The sequence below is a fragment of the Solanum pennellii genome, chromosome 2 (genome assembly GCF_001406875.1).
Source record: "Solanum pennellii chromosome 2, SPENNV200".
Classification (NCBI taxonomy): Eukaryota; Viridiplantae; Streptophyta; class Magnoliopsida; order Solanales; family Solanaceae; genus Solanum; species Solanum pennellii.
In genome coordinates this window covers 23,790,649-23,812,717 of record NC_028638.1, presented here as the reverse complement: position 1 = coordinate 23,812,717, position 22,069 = coordinate 23,790,649, and positions in this window count along the sequence as shown.

The window sequence follows — 22,069 nt, the reverse complement described above, 5'->3', positions numbered from 1 at the left end:
CTCTAGAAGGACGGGTGGTCGATCAAAAGATGCCCAGTATCTAGGGGCCATAGTTTCGCACCTTCAATAGTTGTCCAAAAATCTTCCTAGCTTAGGGTGTTTTAGTAAATTCACCCCAAGTATATTGTGAACCATGGATAATTATTTTAGGTTATTTAGGGTATTTTAAGTTGATTTAAATTCCTAGACCTAGACAATACCTCATTTTCAAATATTCGAAATCTCTCCCTCAAGAAAAACACTCTCAACACCCCATGAAGCTAGGGCTCAAGGTTGAGATAGGGTTGAAGGATTTGGACGTTTTCTTCATCAAACTTTCGTGGGTATTTTCATAGTGAGGTATGGTAGTCTTCCTTGAACCTTATTTCATTCAAGGATCCACTTCAAAGAGATTTCAAAAAGGGGTTTCAAGCTCCAACTTCTTTTATATTTGACTCTAAGCATGGGTATTTGCGTGAAGACGTTTTAATGATTCAAATATGTTGTTTTTAGTATTATTTGATGATTTTCAATTCAAAACCTCAATGAACTCATGCTTATGCATGTTTCCAACTTTTAACTTATGAAACGAGTTTAGTGAAAATGATTATATAATGTTAAACCTATGGTTTCCTTATTATGTTAAATTATTAGAGGAATTAAGGATAGGTGGTGAAATATTGGATGAATGGTAAGTTTCTTATATGGTCTAGTTCTTATTGTGAAATGCTTTTGAGTGGTATGGTCTACCATTAGTGGCAGTGTTTACTTGAAGTATATGGATATATGTATGAATGTGTGTATTGTGATTATGGCTATGAAGGCATAATAGTATGTGAAGTAAAGTACTAATGATGAATGATGTTCATGTTGATATGCTTTATAAAGATTGAATTGTATGTATTGTAGAGCTCACGTTAAATAAAGTATGTGTATATGTGAAGCATTCTAGGGTGTGAAATATGATAAATGAATGTCTAAGAAATTTTAGAAGTCAATGTTATGAAAATGGTGATTATGTGAATGATGTGCTCACATGTACTCATACACACATCCTTTGAATGAATGAATGAAGTTATTGAATGTGAATGGGGGATTTTAGGGTGGACAGTCTTCGTGAGTAGAGATGAAGTGTCTAGACCAACCCTACTATTCCTATAGTAAGAATAAGGGGTGTTTTGGGATGGACACTTTTTGTGCATTTAGATGAATTGTTTAGTAGCAACCTCACTATTCCCAAGAGCTTTCTAAGATAGGATGGAGGATGTGTTATGACCCACAAGTGCACCCTAGAAGTTATGGCAACCCTTAGGTCGAAACAAGGCGTACTAGACCATTTGAAGGTCTTGCACAAGACTCTTGGATATATTCATTACATAACACATGAAAAGTACACAGGAAATTAAAACTTTTCCCGATAAATAATAATAAGGAAAATATCTTTTATAAATACCAAAGGATTGTCTCACCGTCACAAGACAAGATAAAGACACGACGTAAATATCTTAGGAAGACGAACCTTTAAATTTAAAGAAATACATAATAAGTCTTAAATAGTCTTAAAAGAAGAAATTAAAGAAACATAGACTATGCCCTCGAATATATGAGGACATACTTAGTCGTGGGAGAGTTAATTCCCAAGCTTTTCTTCTACCCTTCAACTCAGCTCCAACCTATACTTATAAAGTACAGAAAAGTATATGGGTAGTACAAACAATGTACTAAGTATGACATTATGCAAAAGCATGCAAAAAGGGACAATTTAGTTGAAACATAGAAGTCATGCTATTTTGATAAAAACCTTCAATTAAGTTACAACACATCATATAGTATTATCATTTCACATATAAGATAAAATTTAAATTTTTCTTAGCAGAGGAACATGCTTACAGTCAACCCAATATTACACATGAACTACTCCTATTCTAAGTTTTCCAAAGGTCCCCCTAAGTAAGACATAAGGAGATAGCCCATACAACCTCCTTAATACCTACTGAAGAGATCCTTAAGACTACTAGGAATAATCTTACTTCATTTCATTTACACAAGACACCATTAAATACCAAAGACACTATAGAAACATACATATTCTTAGGAACTTCACATAAGGAGCATTCTCCAAAACAATTCCCAAGCCCCTCTTAGCGCAATGTGAAAGTAGCATCCCATACTAGTACTTCCACTCAGTGTTCCTTACGAATTACCTAAGACTAGGCACATCACATTCATCACATAAGTATCTTTAATCATGAAAAACATCATATCGACATGCTTCTTTAACATTAGACGTAAAGTCACATTTATTTCAATTGCATCACATAATGACCCATTTATACATTTTATATAATGACACACCAAGACTCCATCCAAATGTCTACTTGCGCAATGGATATGTAGTTTCTCATTCAACCACCTACCCTAAGTAGTAAACCCTTAAGAAGACTTAGTTCATGTACATATATTATGGGGCTACCTTTAACCGACATAGACCATGAGAGTTTGACATGGAATCCAGGTACTAAATCTTACCGGATGAGGGATCCGTACATGCCTAAGGTAGGGTCGTATTCTTTAGCCTTTACATGGGTTCTAAAATATCTATACCTACGCGGGCGCATAGTTAAGAGATAAGTATATTGCTACTAAGTAACTCATTCTCTACTAACGAGCAACACTCATCTCAAGAGGTACATTGGATACAACATCTCTACTCACGAAGTATACCTACCCCTTCTTGAAATCCTCTCGGTGCTAAGCATAACTCCCCTATGGAGTCTTAAACACTCATTGACTATAGATTAAGAGATAACTATTGAACACCCCTTCTCAACTCCCGAAAGGTATCCAACCTCCAATACATCTTTGTAAAGAGGAATAGTGAGGTTGCTACTAAACACTTCATCTCAGCTACTAAACACTTCATCTCAACTCACGAAGAGTTTTCACCCCGAAATTTCCCTTTTTGTACTTAGGAATAGTAGGGATGGTCTAGACACTAAATCTTTACTCACAAGGAGTGTCCACCCTAAATTCGCCCATTTTAATTCATAGACTTCATTCATGCATTCAAGTGTGTGTGTGTGTGAGTAAATGTGAGCACACCTTTTCACATAATAATCATCATTCATCATATTTCACACTTAAACATACTTCACATATTCACATACTTCACCTACTTCAACAAACATACTTTCTACAATACATACAATTCAAGTTTCAATAAGCATATAAGCATGAACATCATCAGCATCTTTACTTTACTCCACATACTATGCCTTCAAGGCCACATTCTCAATCCACACACTTATATAATATAATCATGAACTTAAAGTAAACACTGCCACAAAAAGTTGACCATACCACTCAAGAATATTTCATAATAATAACTAAACAACATAACCAACCTACAATCCATCACAATTTTCACCACCTATTAACAATTCATCCAATAATTCATCATAACTTAGACCTTTGGGTAGTAGCTAAAACACAGTGAAACCATCAAGAAAACCATAACTCTAATGTGTCCTAATCATGCTCATTAAACCCATTTTATAAGCTAAAATTTGATTAAATGTATTGACATGATTCCATTGGGTTTTAGACATTAATATCATCATTTAAAACTAAGAACAACTCATTTTAATCAGTAAAGCATTTTCATGCAAAGACCCATACTTAGAGTCAAGGAATAAAGAAGATTGAAGTTTGAAATTCATTTTGAAATCTCTTTGAAATGGCTCCTTGAATGAAAGAAGAGTCAAGGATGAACTTCCATACCTTAATATAAAAATAAACCCAACAATTTGGTGAAGAAGATGTGAAGAACTTGGTCCTCTTCCTTGGACCTTGAAGTTTCTTGAAGATGGAGGTTTTTGGAGAAAGAGTTTTGCTGAGATTTTTTATTTGATCTTTAGGGTTTGAATTGGTGGGTCAAATGAGGTTTAAAATGACCTAAATCAGTTCAAAAATGATCCCCAAAGATCCCAAAACACCCCTACACTATTTGGAACCGTTTCCAACTTCAAATTTGACTTAAAAACGACGCGGCCAAATCTGGGACTTGGCTGCGTGTCGCGATGTCATTTCCTGATCTTGGTTCTTGAAATTCATTGGAGACAGTAGGGTGCATGTTGTCCCCGCGTCGCAGATCCAAAATTTTACACCAAGTGCTGGTGCGCGTCGCGCAGCAGCTTCCTATTCTAGGCTGCCTTGCAGCTTCGATGATCCATGTTTGGGTCCTCCTTGGGGACCCTTAAGTTAGTCCTCGGGGCGTCATTCTCGGAATTTTTGACCCTTTACATGTCATTCTGCACAGAGGACCATTGACACTCAAATTCACCCTCAAACCATCCCCCAAAACTTCAACCTACAAAACACTACGACACACTAGTTCAACTTCCACTAGTTTTCGTACGTCTTGGTCGTTTGACTTCCAAACACTCCCAAACTTTAGAAACTGACTTCTAATGCTAAAATACACTGTTTTAATACATTATTAACGTAATAAACACATGTGTAACTCTAGTTCAACCTAGTTCATTTCGAGGGTGTAACAATATTCCCCCACTTGGGAACATTCGTCCTCGAATGACAATTATACTTTCAAGGACATCTATGACTCAACTAGAAGCATATAACACATCAAATCAAGGTCAATACATTCATACTCAATTCACTAACTCATAAGAAGCACCAACTTCACATCATTAAGTAATTTAGAAGCATCAGCAAGTTTGAACAAGTTCCACAACTCACACCATATACTCATTTCATCATTTGTTGAGGAACTACCTTCTCCAAGATTATTCATTCTCTTACAAATCGTTCGTATATATATTGAGACCATCATTCAAGAAAAAGTAATTAAATAAAAATTTTAAATTCTTTACTGTGAACACTACTACTTCACAGTGAAACATACTCAAAAATTCATTTCCAAGCAATTCTAACATGAAGGTATGATAACATCAGAGACAAGACCATATAAACTCATTTCATAACATAAAAATAACAACAATAAGGAACTATGACTTATCGGGGCCTTGACTCCGTATTAGTCGCTTCTTTAGCTTCGAGAGCATAGAAATGATTCCTCTTAGGACCATTAGGATCCGGACCACCATGAGGAGCTTGGTTGACCTCCTTTCTTTTTGCCTTGAGGTTAGGGAAATCTTATGACCCTTATTACAACATCCAAAGCAACCATCCGTGCCGGAAAGACACCTACTCGACTGTTGCTTCCCACAACTAGTACACCTAGGCCTCTAAAAAACATAACCACCCCCTTGAGAATTTTGGTTGGAAACCCTATATTTGTTACCGATGGAATATTCTTGATTATATAACCTATTCTTAGACTTAGGTTGACTTGACTCCTCCGATCAAGGCTCTTTCCATTTCTAGTCATGTCCCTTAGCTTGGACTCCTCAATTTGTTGAGCATATACCATGAGCCTAGAGATATCCATATCATTATGGAGCATAGACATATGACCTTTTTCTCAATTATACTATATACCCCCGTCACGAAATTATTTATCGTAGCCCTTGAGTTGCCTAACAAAGTTCGGTCATACTTAGAGAGTTTGATGACCTTGAGAGAATACTCCTTCTCACTAATTCCCCCTTGACGAAGGTTCATGAACTCCACTAACTTTTTCTCCCTCAACTCTATGGGAAATAACCTATCAACAAAAGTCATTTTGAACACTTCCCAATATGACCTTCTCTTAAGGTCTCTCATCTCTGCATTGCTCAAACAACACTTGTGGCATATCTTTTTAGTAATAAGCACCTAATTCCGCTTTATGTCTATGAGTTACACCTACAGCATCAACCACCTTTAACACCTCATCTATGAAGCCTTGTGGATCTTCATCCACCTTAGTGCCATGGAAAGTAGGATGGTTATTCCTCATGAAATCCCGGATTCTATAAGTGGGAGTACTTGCATTGGGTTGAGGTCCAAATCCTGGGTTTTGTTGATAAACCACATGATTAGTGACGACATGAGCTTGAGTCATCATAAGTTGAGTCAAAGCTCTAAAAGCAGCCTTTATCTTCGCATTAGTCATATCCCCTTCAACATTGTGAGCTTGAGGACCTTTGGGCATTGGAGGCATTTGGGGCATTTGAGGTCCTTGAGGTTATGAAGGGGGACCACTTCATTCACCTCCTCTTTTCAACTATAGGAACTTGCTAATTTTGGAGATGATTTCTCTCGTTAGCTACTTCTCTCTCCTCCCTTCTAGCAGGTGTCCTTCTCGTATTCATGTCCTATACACACAAGAGAATAGGTTGAGAAAAGAAACTTATAGAACTCAACTCTATGGCACGACACTAGACTAATGAAGTATGTGAAACTTCTATCTCATTATAGCCTCTCGCCCATGGATGTGTCGCGACTCACACAAATGAACAATACTCTACTAGACATGGCTTGTTAGACATTGGAACCTAAACTATTTCACAATATCTTATTCTATGATACCAAGTTTGTTACGACCCGCAAGTGCATCCTCGAAGTTAGGGCAACCCTTAGGTCAAAACAAGGCGTTCTTGACCTTTTGAAGGTCTTGTACATGCCTCTTACCTATCATATTTTATATAAGACATGAAAATTAGTACAGAAATTCGCATTAGTCATATCTTACCTAAGTGAGTCTTAGGGTAATTCGGAGGTAGGGAAACTCTTAAATAAAATGAGTTCAATTTCTCTTTCGCTTGGCCTTCGAAGTTCAGTCATTTAGTGTAGGATAGTTCATTGTATTTTCTCAAGTTGAATTTATTGTGAATGCTTTAAATGTTTCATTGTCAATGTTCAAATTTAATTACTGTAAACGCTTAAGGAGTTGACTGTGAAGGTCAAGTTGGTTTATTGTAAGTTTTGACAAGGTTACTATAATCTTTCTTGTTTGCTTAAAATTATGAGAATTCTTATCTAGGTTGTAAATGATGGTTAGTATGATGTTTTGCCTTTTTATTCATGATTGTTTTACTTAAATTGCATTAAAAGCTATTTTTACTAAAAGGTCCCTTTTTGCATGTTTTTGCATATGCCATACTTAGTACATTGTTTTGTACTAACTACATACTTTTATATACTATCTAAGTATAGGTTGGAAGCGAGGTTGAAGCCTAGAAGGCAAAGCTTGGGAAAGTTCCTCTCAAGACATAGTGTCCTCATATATTCGAGGCATAATTCCTATATTCTTAGTTTCCTTATATTAAGACTTATTATGTATTCTCACTTCAATGTAAAGGGTCGTGTCCCTAAGTTATTTATGTCATATCTTTAAGTTTGGCTTGTGATGATGAGATTTCTTAATATTTATGAAAGATTTCCTTTATGTGAAAAGTTTTAATTCCGCACTACTTTTCATGTCTTCTGTAATGAATGCTAGTTAAAGGGCTTGTGCAAGACCCCGAAGGGTTAAGTATGCCCATTCACAAAATGAGGGTTCCTCCTAACTTCTAGGGGGTACTTTCAGGTCATGACAGACTTGGTATCAAAGCATAATGTTTTGGGAAATAGTTTAAGGTCTAAAGTCTCACAAGCCACATCTAGTAGTATCTTGGTCATTGGTGTGAGTTGCGACACATCCATGGACAAGAGGCTATAGGATGATAGAGTTTAACTTTCTTCATTACTCTTGAATCGTGCCATAGAACTTAACTCCATAAGGTCTCTCTCTCTCTTGTGTTCCCTTGTCTGATGGTCTTCTAGGTGTGATTGCTTGGAATGGGAGATGTTTCTAAGTTTGAGGGAAAGAAAAGGTGAGTTTTGATGTTATGATTGTTTTGTGGCTAGACTAGTAGAGGTGAAGGTAGGTTTTGAAAATTGTGATGTGATGCCATTTATGGCTAGGTGTGAATTATTAAATTAGAAGTGTTGTGATGAGAAACTTTATGGTGATTTAGTTCTAAGCATAGTAAGAGTTATAAGAATGAATGAAGTACTTTTGAGAATAAATGAGTTATATTATGATTATGTTCAAGGATGGTAGATATGCTTTAAGGTGTGAAATTGAGGAAATATTGAGAGAATGTGGAGATTTTGTAGGAGTTGAGGGCAACCCTCTTGTATGGCTAATGTTTCATAGTTGTTCTTGTGATTGGTGGATTTTATGGCGTAGGCTTACACTAAGATGGAAATGTGGTATGAATATCAAGTGAGGAAGTTTTATTCCATGAAATTGAGTTAAATAATGCCTAAGATTTAAACGAAGTGATGTTTAAGAGAGTTTGTCTAGGTTGAATCCTATAAGGAAAGTTTTATGATTAACTTGTAAGGTTGATGTTTAATCTTAATGTGCATGAGTTGAGGGTAGTGTGAGTTCTTACCTTGTGAGAGGCATAATTGTGCTTTGGAGTATGAGACCTTTCAGATGGCTTTACCTTAAGTGGGGGAGAATGAGTTGAGTAGAATGGCATGTAATGTACTGAGCCCAAGAGAATCCTCAAGGGTCACTAAGTGGGAGTGGTAGTATGGGATGCTACTCTCACATTGCACTTAGTGAAACTTACCAAGTCTCTTTGGAGTATGTTAGTGTGGTCTTTTCCCTCATATTTTCATGTCATCTTGATAAAGTTTCTTGGAAGGTGCATTATGAATTTTTTTAAGCATGTGACATAGTGATGTTTTGAATTCACTGTATGAAGTTCAACTTTTTGAGAAAATTGCATTTTTCATGAATTATGGTTTCAATATGTTATAAGATGAGTTTATAATTGTATTATACATTTATACTTCATGTGATCATGTCATCTTGATGAATTGTTTAAATAATGAATTTTCAAAAAAATATTTGATATACTTGGCAGTGAACACAGTGAAATTCACTGTAAAAAAATTAATTTAGGGATAAAATTGTTTTTTCTTGAATTGAAGTTTCAATGTGTGTAAAAGTATTGTGTATGAGCATGGTTAATGTTGGGGAAGGTAGTTCCTCCATAAAAGAAGACTAAGAGTGAATTTTTACTTCTTGAAGTTTTTAATAAAGAGTTTATGTTGCTAAGTGTATGAAAGTGTGAAAGGATACCATTTGTTAGTTGATGCTTTAATTTTTGAGTGTTTTGATCATGATTGAAGTGTGTTATGTGATGCTAAGTGAGTCCTTGTTATTCTTAAAGTTTAAGTGTCATTCGAGGACGAATGTTATTCCATGTGGGGGAGAATTTAACGCCCCAAAACAAACTAAGGTGAACTAGAGCCTCGTGGTTGTTTCTTGAGATTATTCTAAGTTAAACTAAGTTAGTTTAGTATCCTTAGACAGTGTCTGAAGTTTGGTTAAATTTGGAGTTCAATCGACCAAGAATGTCCATGACATTCGGGAGGTATACCTTAGAATGTACTTGTGTGTATTATTGTGTTTGGATGAGTTTTACGTGTTTGTTTTACTTGAAACTTGAATTGGATGTTCCTAATACCTAGACGACTTATTTTAGGGGTTTAACGTCGGGGCACGACCCCACCAAGGACCCACGAGGGACCCTAGAGGAAGGGACCAAGACTTGGGCAAAATCTGCCATAAAGCAGCAGCTATCGACGACCCTAACGACGGTGTGTTGGTCCCTCAATGGTCCTTCGACCTAGGGAATAGATTGTACAAGTGAGTTCAATTGTACATGCTCCATTTGGAGCTAAGTATCCACCAACGAGACCCTACCAACAGTCCATTGTCTCAACGACGGTCCGTTGGTGAAGGTCCATCGGTGAGGTCTGCAAATCTGTGAAGTTGTTGCCAACTTGGGGTATTTTGTCTGAATACACCCCAAGTATTTTAAGACCTTAGGTTGATAATTTTAGTGTTTATTAGGTAAAATAAAGTGTTCTAAACCCTAAGACCCCATTTTAGACCCCTCTTCCTAAAACCCTATACCCCTCTCTCTTAAAAGACTCTCTCAATTCTCCATTGAAGCTAGAAGTCAAGAAATGCTAGGAGGCTCATTGATGGTTGTTTATTCATCAAATTGTTTTTGTTATTTCTCCATGTGAGGTATTTTATTCCATCCTTTAACTCTCTTACATTCAAGGAGCCCCTTCAAACTAATTTTCAAACTGCATTTTCAACCCTAGTTTCTACTATCTTCAAATCTTAATATGGGTCTTGCATTAAAACATTTATAATGACTTAATAATGGTATTACTAATGTTAGTTGATTATTTTAAGGTTAAAACTTCAATGAAATCATGTTAAAGAATTTCTTCAAATGTTGACTTAAGAAATGGGTTAAATGAGCATGTTTGTGTAGAGAATGAGCTTTGGTTTCTTATTGTGGTTATTATTGTTTAGAAACTTCCCAAAGGGCTTAATTTTGATGAAATAGAGAGTAAAATGTTATAGGTTATGAAAACTTGGATTGAACGTTAAGTTGGTTATGTTTTTTAGCTTTAATTTTCGAGATGATCTTCAGTGGTATGATCCACCTTCTTGGTGGCGGTGTTTACTTGAATTGTATGAATCAAAAGTTACTAGTTTATTGTGAATGATTCTACGAAGGCTTGTTATGTGAAGTAAGATGAGAAGTATACTATTCGTGTTAAATGTGCCTTATGAATCTATTATGTGAAATATGCTAGAGAATATGCTTAAATGAAGATATTCTTGTTATGTATTTCTGAAGCTTGTTAGAGAAGTATGTTAAGGATTATCTCTAAAGGACTTATATGATTATATGAAGTATGTAAAGGGCGTGATGTTACACAATGAAGGTCTAAGCATGTATAGAGGTTAAATAAGAATGAAGTGAATCTTATGTGCAAGGTGTGCTAACATGTACACACACACTCACACTTGAATGAATGAATGTAGCTAAGTTAAGTCCTAAAGGGGAGTTTTGGGGTGAACAATCTTTGTGAGTTCAGATAAGGTGTTTAGTAACAACCCCACTACATCCCATGAGATTTTTAAGATAGGTTGGTGATATACCGTGGTTTCCCGGTATTTTTTATGCTTTTTCCTTAAAATTAGTGTGTGTCCAAAAGCCTTTTTGTATTGATATATATGTAAGTTTCTCTTTATTTGCAAAAAATCTGTCCAAATATGAACGCGGAAGTTTTTTAGCAAGAAATGCAGAAAAGCTACCACCTACGAAGCTTATGACGGTCCGTGGAGCTTGCGAAGGTACGTAGGTGGCAACGTAGTGAAGCTGTTGGAGGAAGATGGGGAAGTCTGACCAAGTGCGGGATTACAGATTATTATGACGGACCGTCATAGTTACAACGGTCCGTCCTGGTGGTTCGTCGCAATGATCAGAGAGTAGTCCTAATACCCAATTTCCAAAAAGGTCTAAGTGTTATGGAACAAAGACCCAACGAACCGTCGTGCTTGGAACGGTCCGTCATACCTACCGTTGAGGGTAATGAAGAGACCAACACAAGAATTTGTGAAGTACGGGACGACGTAGGCCATGACAGCCCGTCATGACCACGACGGTCTGTCACGAGGTCCGTCGACCCAGCCGCGTTTTGACAGATTTTCAGTAATTAGAGTCCTTCTTTTATTAGGTTTTTGTTTTTTATAAATAGTTCAAAAAACCTCGTTTTTGGGGTTAGACTTTTTGTGGTTAGACTCTTTTGGTTTTAGACTCTTTCTTAGTAAACTCTTTGATATTAGACTTTTTGATTGTTATACTTTTTCTGGAATTGATTGTTGGTGATTTTGTTGATTAATCAAGTGAATTTCTGGATTTTATTCTTTTTCATCAAAGTAAGTGCATGAATCTTATATTAAATATATGAATATTGTGATTATGACTACGGGTACCTATTCTCCATAACTAGGGTTGTGGGAACCATGGGAAAATAATAAGGTAAAATCTAACTAAAATAACAAATCCAGAATATTGTCTTGCATGAATTGATAATTATTTCGTTTAGAAGTCTTTTTAACGGATGGCCAACGTTAGAACTCACTTCAACGCTACTTGACGAACCAAGGAGGTAGATAATAGGAAAAGAATTATAAACATAGATTTAGTGTATACTATCTAATAGGCTAGTGTCGATTGGTATGAGGTAATAACTTAGTCAAATATCGAATACAATGCTTAAGATGAGGTAAAGGTAAGGTTTAGTATAGCAACACACGTAGCCGGACCAAGGTACGGAGTGAAATTTTCTAGATGCCAGACCAAGGATTTAGAAATACATAACTTATCACTTTGCATGCAAGATACTAGGAAAGAATTGTTATAGTTAGAATTATCAAGTTAAGAACTTGTGGGGAACACTTAAACCCTAGTTACTTTTATTAATTGATTAAACTCCAAGATTTGAATCTGTTAGTTGATTACTTTAATTTAGTTAGTTATTTTCATTCATTTAGAAATAAAAATTCCCCTTTTATTGTCTTTTGTTTTCTAAGGAAAAATTGACCAAATAATAGTAATAATAGATTAACGTTAAGTCTGAACTATTTTCCTCGTGGGAACGATCCCAACCTCATTAGTTGGGTTCTTAACTTGATACGACCGCTTTACTTCTTATTTGAGAAGTAAGTTTGAGCGTGTCAAATTTTGGCGCCGCTGCCGGGGAAAGTAGCTTTTAGATTAACTTAAATTATTACTAAAGTTTAGTCAGTATTTTCTTAATTTTTTTTTTATTGTTTTTGATTCTTGCAGAACTATCTTCCTTGTATGCCAAATACACGCAGAGGAACAGAACCATTGTTTCCCTACGATCACGAATTAGAGCGTACACTATGCATTATGAATTTAAACTTGGGTATTAACGATGATTATCCAAACCAAAACATCCCAGCTCCGGTTGATGTTCATGGTCGGTTATTACACGATGATCCAGGTGAAAATCAACAAAGGGAACATAATCCTGCTCCATGTCCTCAATAATACTACAGAGGCTATGATAATATTACAGACTCTGATGGGCCACTTGTCTTGCCCCGTCTACCACACGGCCACACCTTTGTGGTAACTAGTAGTCTGATGCAAATGCTCACTACTAGAGGTTTGTTTTCAGGTCTACCTTCTGAGGATCCACATGCCCATATAGCTAAGGTAAAGGAAGTGTGTAAAGGCTATGTAGGGAGGCCTGATTTGGATTTGAATGTAATAGGGGTAAGAGTATTTCCTCTCTCACTCACGGAAGAGGCTGCTATTTGGTTCATTGATCTCCCTTATAACTCAATTTTTACTTGGAACCAACTAAGACAGAGTGAACAACTTTGTGGCACTACCAGGAGAGTCAGTTAGTAGTTCTTGGGATAGATTCACTTCATTTTTGAGAAGTGTCCCCAATCACTGCATAGATGATGTGTCACTGAAGGAACACTTCTATCGGGGACAGGATGATAATAATAAAGCAGTATTGGATACTATAGCGGGTGGTTCTTATGGGGAGTGTCCTTATGCCGAGATTGCCAAAAAGTTAGAGAAATCTCCCGGAATAATAAAGCTTAGAGTATTAGGAAGTCAGATACTGGGAGAAATACCTTTGCAGTGCAATCCACTCACAACCCAGCCACAGATGAGATTCGTGAAGAGATGGCTCATATGAGAACTGAGCTTGGGTTGGTTTTAAAACATGTCACTGGGGGTGAAGAAAAGATAAATGCAGTTAACTACTTGTCTAAACCACAACCACCAAATGATGAATGCTATTTTGTGGAGAATTCCTATGCGGTAAATGAGCAGACGGGGGGTTTCCGACCGAGTGCCCAAGTCTCAAATCAGGAGAATTAGCGCCAAGGTCAAGGAAACCAAGGTCGGATCTATGGTAACTATAACTGTGAGGGTCATTATGTCCGAGATGGAAACTACATCCGCGACAACTTTAACAGAGGTAACTATGGTAACGAAAATGATAGGACTGGGGCCTATATCCCTCCTCAAAATTGTGAAGTTACTCCTAGGGATGTTGGAGATAGTATGGCGCTAGTTGAGGATATGTTGCACAAAATGATGAGGAGGTTCAATGCTAGTGATGAGCACATTAAAGAGTTAAGGAGTGATTTAGAGGGTATTGGGCAGAAAGTCGATACACATGCAATATCAATTAAGCAGCTTGAGTTGCAAATGGCCCAATTATCTGCGACTGTGAACACACGGCAATCGGGCACTCTTCCTAGCAACACTGTCCAAAATCTGAAAAATGATGGACACTGTATGGAAATCGCTACTCGGGGTGGTAAGCAAACCATTGACCCACCTATGCCGTCTAATGAGGAAAAGATGATAAAAGATAATGATAAAGTGGTAGAGGTTAGTGGTGAAGTAGAAGATAACACTGGAAAAGATGCTGAAGTGCCTACAAAGGTAATTCCCATGCCTAGACCCCACCCCTTTCCTCAAAGATTAGTGAAAAAGACAGAGGATGGTAAATATCGGCGTTTTATAACAATGTTGAAGCAGCTTTCTATCAATGTCCCTTTGGTAGAAGCTTTAGTACAAATGCTCGGTTATGCCAGATTTATGAAAGATCTGGTTACAAAGAAAAGATCGGTCACTTTTGAGGATGATGATAGAACGCAGCATTGTAGTGCTATTGATACAAGATCTCTAGTACAAAAGAAAGAAGATCCGGGTGCGTTCACTATTCCTTGTACAGTCGGTTCATTACATTTTGCGAAAGCATTATGTGATCTGGGGGCAAGTATTAATCTCATGCCCCTCTCGATTTACAAGAAGTTGGGTTTGGGTGATCCAAATCCCACTGCGATGCGTCTACTGATGGCCGACCGAACAGTAAAAAGGCTTATAGGGATACTCCACGATGTGCTAGTAAAAGTGGAGTCATTCATATTTTCGGCAGATTTTGTTATTCTTGATTGTGAAGTCGATTTTGAAGTGCCTATTATTCTTGGGAGGCCATTCCTTGCTACGGGTAGAGCCTTAGTATATATGGAAAAGGGGCAGATGAAATTTTGGTTGAACAATGAAGAAGCGACCTTCAATATTTGTAGGTCCATGAGGCAGAGTGGTGAGCTCCAATTTGTATCTCCTATATCCTACAAAGAAAAGATGAAGAAGCACAAAGACCTAAAATTAAAAAATGAGAGTTTATGGTTGGGGATTTGGTGCTTTTATACAATTCTAGGATGCGTTTGTTTCCGGCAAAGCTTAAGTCCAAATTGACTGTCCCTTACTTGGTTACCCAACTATTACCTCATGGAGCAGTTGAGTTGGAAACCAGGGAGGGTGTGCGGTTTAAGGTAAATGGACAACGAATAAAAACCTATTCCGGGCATGGTGAATCAGCAAATGAAGTAATCGATGCATACCATCCTGATAAAGTCTGAATAATCAAGTGTCTTCAGTCGTGCCGCAACGTTAAATCAGGCGCTTGTTGGGAGGCAACCCAATACTTATACTTTTCTTTCTAGTAATGGTAGCATTTTCTACTAATGGGTTTTAAATTTGCAGGCACATCACCATGAAATTCTGCAGAAAATCACACTGCAACAGTCACTGACGGATACATTGACGGACCATCACGCTTGCGATGGACCGTCACATGAATCATTCGTGCCAGGTAAGTCTATCATTTACTTTCAAAATTAGGGCACACACGACGGAACCCATGACGGACTGTCGCAACTGCGACGGACCATCGTCGGGGATTCGTTGCGTCATTAACCAGCATACCCGACCTGACCCGGCTGGGGGCTTTTAAAATTTTCAACCTATAAAAACCCCCTACCCATTCATTTGAATGATTTCTTTCCCTCTTTCTCCCATTCCCTCCCTTTCAAACTTCCAATTTCCTACCTCTCATTCAACAGATCATTTCCCCAAATCATCAATTCTGGATATCTCCTTTCTACTGGTCGGAGTCTGCTGCTGTGGTTCTGTTCTTGCTAACCAAGTGCCTCCGTTGCTTTTTTTTCTCCTCTTCTCAAGTATGTATCTCTGATCTCTACCCATTTACATTGCATTTTTGTTTTAATTAGTATTAGCCTATTGCTTTTTGGTGGGTCTTTATTCTTTGTACCAATTTTGTCTAACCTAGGTTGACAATCCTCAACTTGCCTTGTTAAAACTCGAGAAATAGGTGCTTTAGCATTGCTAGTTTGCCAGGTATTTATGTTAGAAACATATAGGTTAACACTAAGTATTCCATGTGATTCACAGAGGATGAATGTGGCATCCTCAATTTTGTCACTGAATGACAGAACAAGACCCCGATAACGGACTGTCGTACCGAAGTCGGACCGTCATAGGGTCTGTTCCAACACCCCCAACACCCCAGTGTTCGTTTTCTCCAAGGGTCCACCAACGGACACATGAGACGGACCGACGTTCCCACGATGGTCCGTCCTGCACAACCGTTCTGGTTGTCAGAGACCCTATTCCTAAGTGTCTCCAATTTTCTCTAAGTGTTCTCTAACGGACACATGCGACGGACCGTCGTTCCAACGACAGTCAGTCCTGCACAACCGTTCTGGGTTTCAGAGACCCTATTCCTAAGGGTCTCCAACTTTTTTTATGTGTCCTCTGACGGACATCTTTGATGGACCGTCATACTCTCGATGGTCTGTCCCGCACAACCGTCATGACGGTCAGAGACCCTTGTCCTAAGGGTCTCCATTTTTTTTAGTGTCCTCTGACGGACATCTACGATGGACCGTCATACCCTCGACGGTTCGTCCTGCACAAACCGTCATGACGGTCAAAGACCCCTCTCCTAAGGGTCTCCATACTTTTTCTAAGTGCCCCACGACGAACATCGACGACAGACCGTTATTATCACGACTGTCCGTCCTGCTTATCCTTCATAACTGTCACAGACATTCCTTTCAGGAGTCTCCACATAAACATATTTTTAAGTAAGACATGACGGACCCCATGACGGTCCGTCGTACTCACAACGAGTCGTCACCTTGTCCGTCGTGTTTTACTGTTACTGCAGAAATGTCATTACAACTTTGCTCTTATATTTATTTTGTGTCGTTTTTGTTTGTCTTGTTTTCTCCTTATAGTACTAATATTGATTCTTTACATGTACTATCTATAATGGCACCAAAACAAGATCGAGTTTACGCACGTGGGCGTTCAAAGTCTGTCGCCGCATCTGCCCGACTGGTTATAGGCTCTGATGATGAGCATGATCCCGAGTATGTGCCCCCAGGCACTGCAACTCCATCACGAGCTGCACGTACAACAAGGGATATGCCCAAAAAGGTGGCGTCCGGTGTAGTCACTGCCTCCTAGTCTGATGAGGAGTGCACACTGACCGACACACCTTCTGGGTAAGCTACACATAAAGAAGGAGCGTCTGGCTCCTTAGGAGTTTCGTGGTCGGAGGAAGCCTCTAGGTACGCAAAAGTCTTTACACCCGCCACAGCTGCACAGTCTGCCTCGTCTGATGAGGCTGACAGTCCTGATTCCACTCCAGGCTCACCGATTGGTGCTCTCACCCCGGTTGCCGACCATCCCAATTAGTGGTGTGTCGACGGGAAATACCAAGTTTATTCAGACGCCAAGTTTCTAAATGATAAAGGCGTCATGACACTGACCCTTACACTGGAGAGGCGGGTCTTTACGGGAATTCTCCCCACCATGCCAGAGATCCACAATCTCTTCACCAGACTCCGGATAGAGTGCATAGCTCGTTCTTTAGGCCGCTATAGTGAGGTGTTAGTCCGAGAATTTTACTCCTCTTATGTGGCTACTCTCCGATCACAGATAGATAGGCGGGATGACCTCGCCAAACAGGCCCCACTTGAGCACGTCCGAGTACGCAGCATACAGGTCGACATCTCCCTGCCCGCCATCCGCCGGTATCTGTACCGCGAGGATGTTGATGCCAACAGGACCCCTCTCACAGCCGAGTTCTACTACTGGCGGCAAATTATAAAAAATGGCCAATTCTTGCGTGAGCCATCGCTGAGAGAGACAACCAAGAGGTGGATGGCCATGCACTTGTCTATTGATGGAGATGGTGCCGACTGGGTAAAGGAGCCGAAGGGAGCCATCAAGAAGGCAAACTTGACCTTCACGACTAAGTTCTTATGGTTGATTGTCCGCCACTACCTTTTCCCCACGGCTGCTGATAATAAAGTCACATGGGATTGCGCAGTTCTGATGGCGGCGATGATAGCCGGGTTTGAGGTGGACTTCGCTTGGCTTCTACAGGCATTCATGCACGAGAGGGCTTTCAAGGTCACAACTACTTACATATTTCTGTGCATGATATTTTCCTTATGTAGATCCGCAAGTGTGCCCATCTGGAACATTGATCATCTTAAGACTCCGTTGGGCACTGTTAATATCGATCTCATCAGGGATGAGGCCAATGAGTTGGATCCATGCAGAGGGCCCCGTCCCGTGTTGCCTGCACTTAATGAAAATCTAGCAAATACGGTAGCACATGCTCGAACGGCTACACAGGCTGCTTCTGAAACCACTGACACTACCCCGGTCGAGTCTATCCCGGGTAGTAGCACTGCCGCTAGCTCCTCCCGCTCAGCCCTATTCCCCACTCTGGTCCCGCTAGATAGGGTCCAGAAACTAGAAGCTCAGATGCCCACACTTCTGCATCACATCCAGTCTTTGATGCAGAGGTCTATTGTTGAGGCGGAGGAGCGCTTGGAGCGTAAAATGGTCCAGCACACAGACCGAAAGATCGCGGTGGTTCATCAACACTTGGAAGCTTTTGAGTTATGGGTACTAGCCCGTCCAGCCCCTTAGGTGGACGTGTCGACCCTTCAGGCTGGGATTGAGAGTCTGCGAGCAGATATTGATATGATCCTAGAGGCTAGGGTGCCTGAGTCTGAGGCCCCTTCTATAGAGACTCCTGAGGACACATCATGGCTGCCTTATTCGCCATTTATGAGATTCCACAACCTCCCCCTCAATAGTATGCCAAGAGGCGCAAGGGCCAAGAGAATGATGAGGCTAGAGAACCGAAGAAGGAGCGCCGTGAGATGGAGGCTGCGAGGAGAGCCTCGCTTGCTGATGAGGAGGCGCGTCGGATCAGGGCTGTCGAGTCAGCTGCTGGGGCATCTAGATCCAAAGATGTGGAGACCACGGGAGGCACTACTTATAGTGTTGTTGCTGATGAGGACACTACTAAGGGTGTCCAAACTACAAAGGTAGTGGGTTCCGGGGAACCGCACCCACCAGCTTGATGATCGTCGGTGCTTTGCGCCCCAGGTTTGCTTCACCTACCACTCTCGTATTGTAACTTTTTGAATGCATTGGGGACAATTGCATATATTTTTGTAGGGGGGGGGTAAATGGAAAGTGAGTGCTAGGGTGAAGTCTGAGTGGCCCAATTCACGATCCTCTTTTGGGGTTTTCTTGCCTGTTTTCTTTTTCCCCAAGAGACTGATTATTTTTATTATTGAACCGGCATGTCTATATCTTGTGTACATAGTATAACTCTGAAGCATGATGGCTAAAACAAAAATCATATCCTGATGTAATGAAAATGATGCATGACTAGGAATAGTAATTGATAAATATGTGGCTCTAAGCATAACATAGAGATACACCACTGCATGACCCTAAGTCTAAAATTCGAACTAGGTGTCTGATAATCTAGTAGAATAATGAGATGTCAAATGATTGTGAGCAAGATTTGAATAGTCCACTATTTGTACTGAGCTAGAATTTGCCTAGTTTGTCCTGCTAAAAGTAAGTTGTAATAGACAATTAGGAAAGGATCATAGACCCTTGTTCAATATAGCCAATTTTTATCCTAAATAAAAAAAACGAATGAAATTAATCCCTCTCTTATCCAAATGATTTGATCTTAAAGTAGACCTTTCTTTTTCACCCCAACTGATCTTTTCTGGAAATAATGTGTTGGCCCTGGTCTCTCCTTGGACATGTGAACCTCATATTATGCCAAAAGCATAAGTTGAGGGTGGCTAATGCAGTAAAAAACCATTTCATTGCCCTGACCCAACTTTGGGTAATGTGTACTTTGACTCATGGCAAAGCCATGAGTTGAGGGTGGCTATTATGAGGAATGCACTGGAAAGTGGGGTTGAAAGAACAAAGAGAGAGAAAGAACAAAAGTAAAGTGACTCAAGAACCAGTTGAAAGAAAAGTGAAATAAATAAAAAAAATATAGTAAATACAAGCAAGAAAAGAAAAGAGTCACTTACACAAATGAAGAAAGAAGGGAAAATAGCAAGGTGAAAGAATATGAGAGATTTGGAAAAATAAAATGATAAAAAGTGGTATGTTTAGCCGATATGTCAAGGAGGGCAAAAAGTCACTAAAATATATCTAAATATACCCTACCTGACCCTGAGCCTATGTTACAAGCTAAGAAAGTCCTATCGTGATCCTAAGAGTTGTATAGCGAACTTAAAGAAGTGAAAATGAGGGCAAGCTTACTACAATATGTATGAATGATTTGTGAATTTGTTCTGAGAGTGAGTGTTGAAAATTAATCCTTATACTCAAACTGAAATCATTGTGTTAAAAATGAGGATGTTGTTTTGAAGTGAGGACACTAGTTGCAATACCAGAAATATTAGCAACTTGGTGAGAAATTGAAGAGGATAGGTGTCAGTGCGTGGTGAGTCTCTGTCATGGTATGATTCCACATAATTCAATCCTAATAGTGATAAAATGCATAAACATGATAAGATTGATCGGGATAAATAGCCAAATGATTGTGAAAGCAAAAATATCGATACTATTGTACAAAGATTTTGCAGTGAGTCATAAAGCGTCACTTGAGGACAAACTAAGAATTTAAGTTGAGGGTGTTGATATACCGTGGTTTCACGGTATTTTTAATGCTTTTACCTTAAATTTAGTGTGTGTCCAAAAGCCTTTTTGTATTGATATTTATGTAAATTTCTCTTTATTTGCAGAAAATCTGTCCAAAGATGAATGCGGAAGATTTTTACCAAGAAATGCAGAAAAGTTACCACCTACGGAGCTTATGACAATCCGTCGAGCTTGCGACGGTCCGTAGGTGGCAACATAGTTAAGCTGCTAAAGGAAGATGGGGAAATCTGACCAAGTGTGGGATTACAGAAGTTCATGGCGGACCGTCATAGTCACGACGGTCCGTCCTGCTGGTTCGTCGCAATGATACGAGAGTGGTCCTAATACCCAATTTCTAAGAAGTGTAAGTGTTATGGAATGGAGACCCTCGACGGACCGTCGTGCTTGTAATGGTTTGTCATACCTGCCGTGTAGGGTAATGAAGAGAGCAACAGAAGAATTTGTGATGTATGGGACGACGGAGGCCCTGACGCCCCGTCGTGACCACGACGGTCCGTCATGAGGTCCGTCGACCCAAACGCATTTTGACAGATTTTCAGTAATTAGTGTCCTTATTTTATGAGATTTTTGTTTTTTATAAATAGTTCGAAAAACCTCATTTTTGGGGTTAGACTTTTGGTTGTTAGACTCTTTTGGTTTTAGACTTTTTGTTAGTAAACTCTTTGATATTAGACTTTTTGATTGTTACACTTTTTCTGGAATTTATTTTTGGTGATTTTGTTGATTAATCAAGTGAATTTCTGGATTTTATTCTTTCTCATCAAAGTAAGTGCATGAATTCTTATAATAAATATATGAATATTGTGATTATGACTATGGGTAACTAAACTCCATCGCTAGGGTTGTGGGAACCATGGGTGAATAATGAGGTAAAATCTAACTAAAATAACAATTCCAGAATAGTGTCTTGCATGTATTGATAATTCTTTCGCTTAGAAGTTTTTTTTAACGGATGGCGAATGTTAGAACTCGCCTTAATGCTACTTGCCGGACCAAGGAGGTAGATAATAGAAAAGAATTATCAACATAGATTTAGTGTATACTATCTAATAGGCTAGTGTCGATTGGTATGAGGTAATAACTTAGTCAAATATGGAATAGAATGCTTAATATGAGGTAAAGGTAAGGGGTAGTATAACAACACACGTAGCCGGACCAAGGTACGGAGTGAAATTTTCTAGATTCCGGATCAAGGATTTAGAAATACATAACTTATAACTTTGCATGAATGATAATAACAAAGAATTGTTATAGTTAGAATTAGTAAGTTAAGAACCTGTGGGGAACACTTAAACCCTAGTTACTTTTAAACTCCAAGATTTGAATCTGTTAGTTGATTACTTTAATTTAGTTAGTTATTTTCATTAATTTAGAAA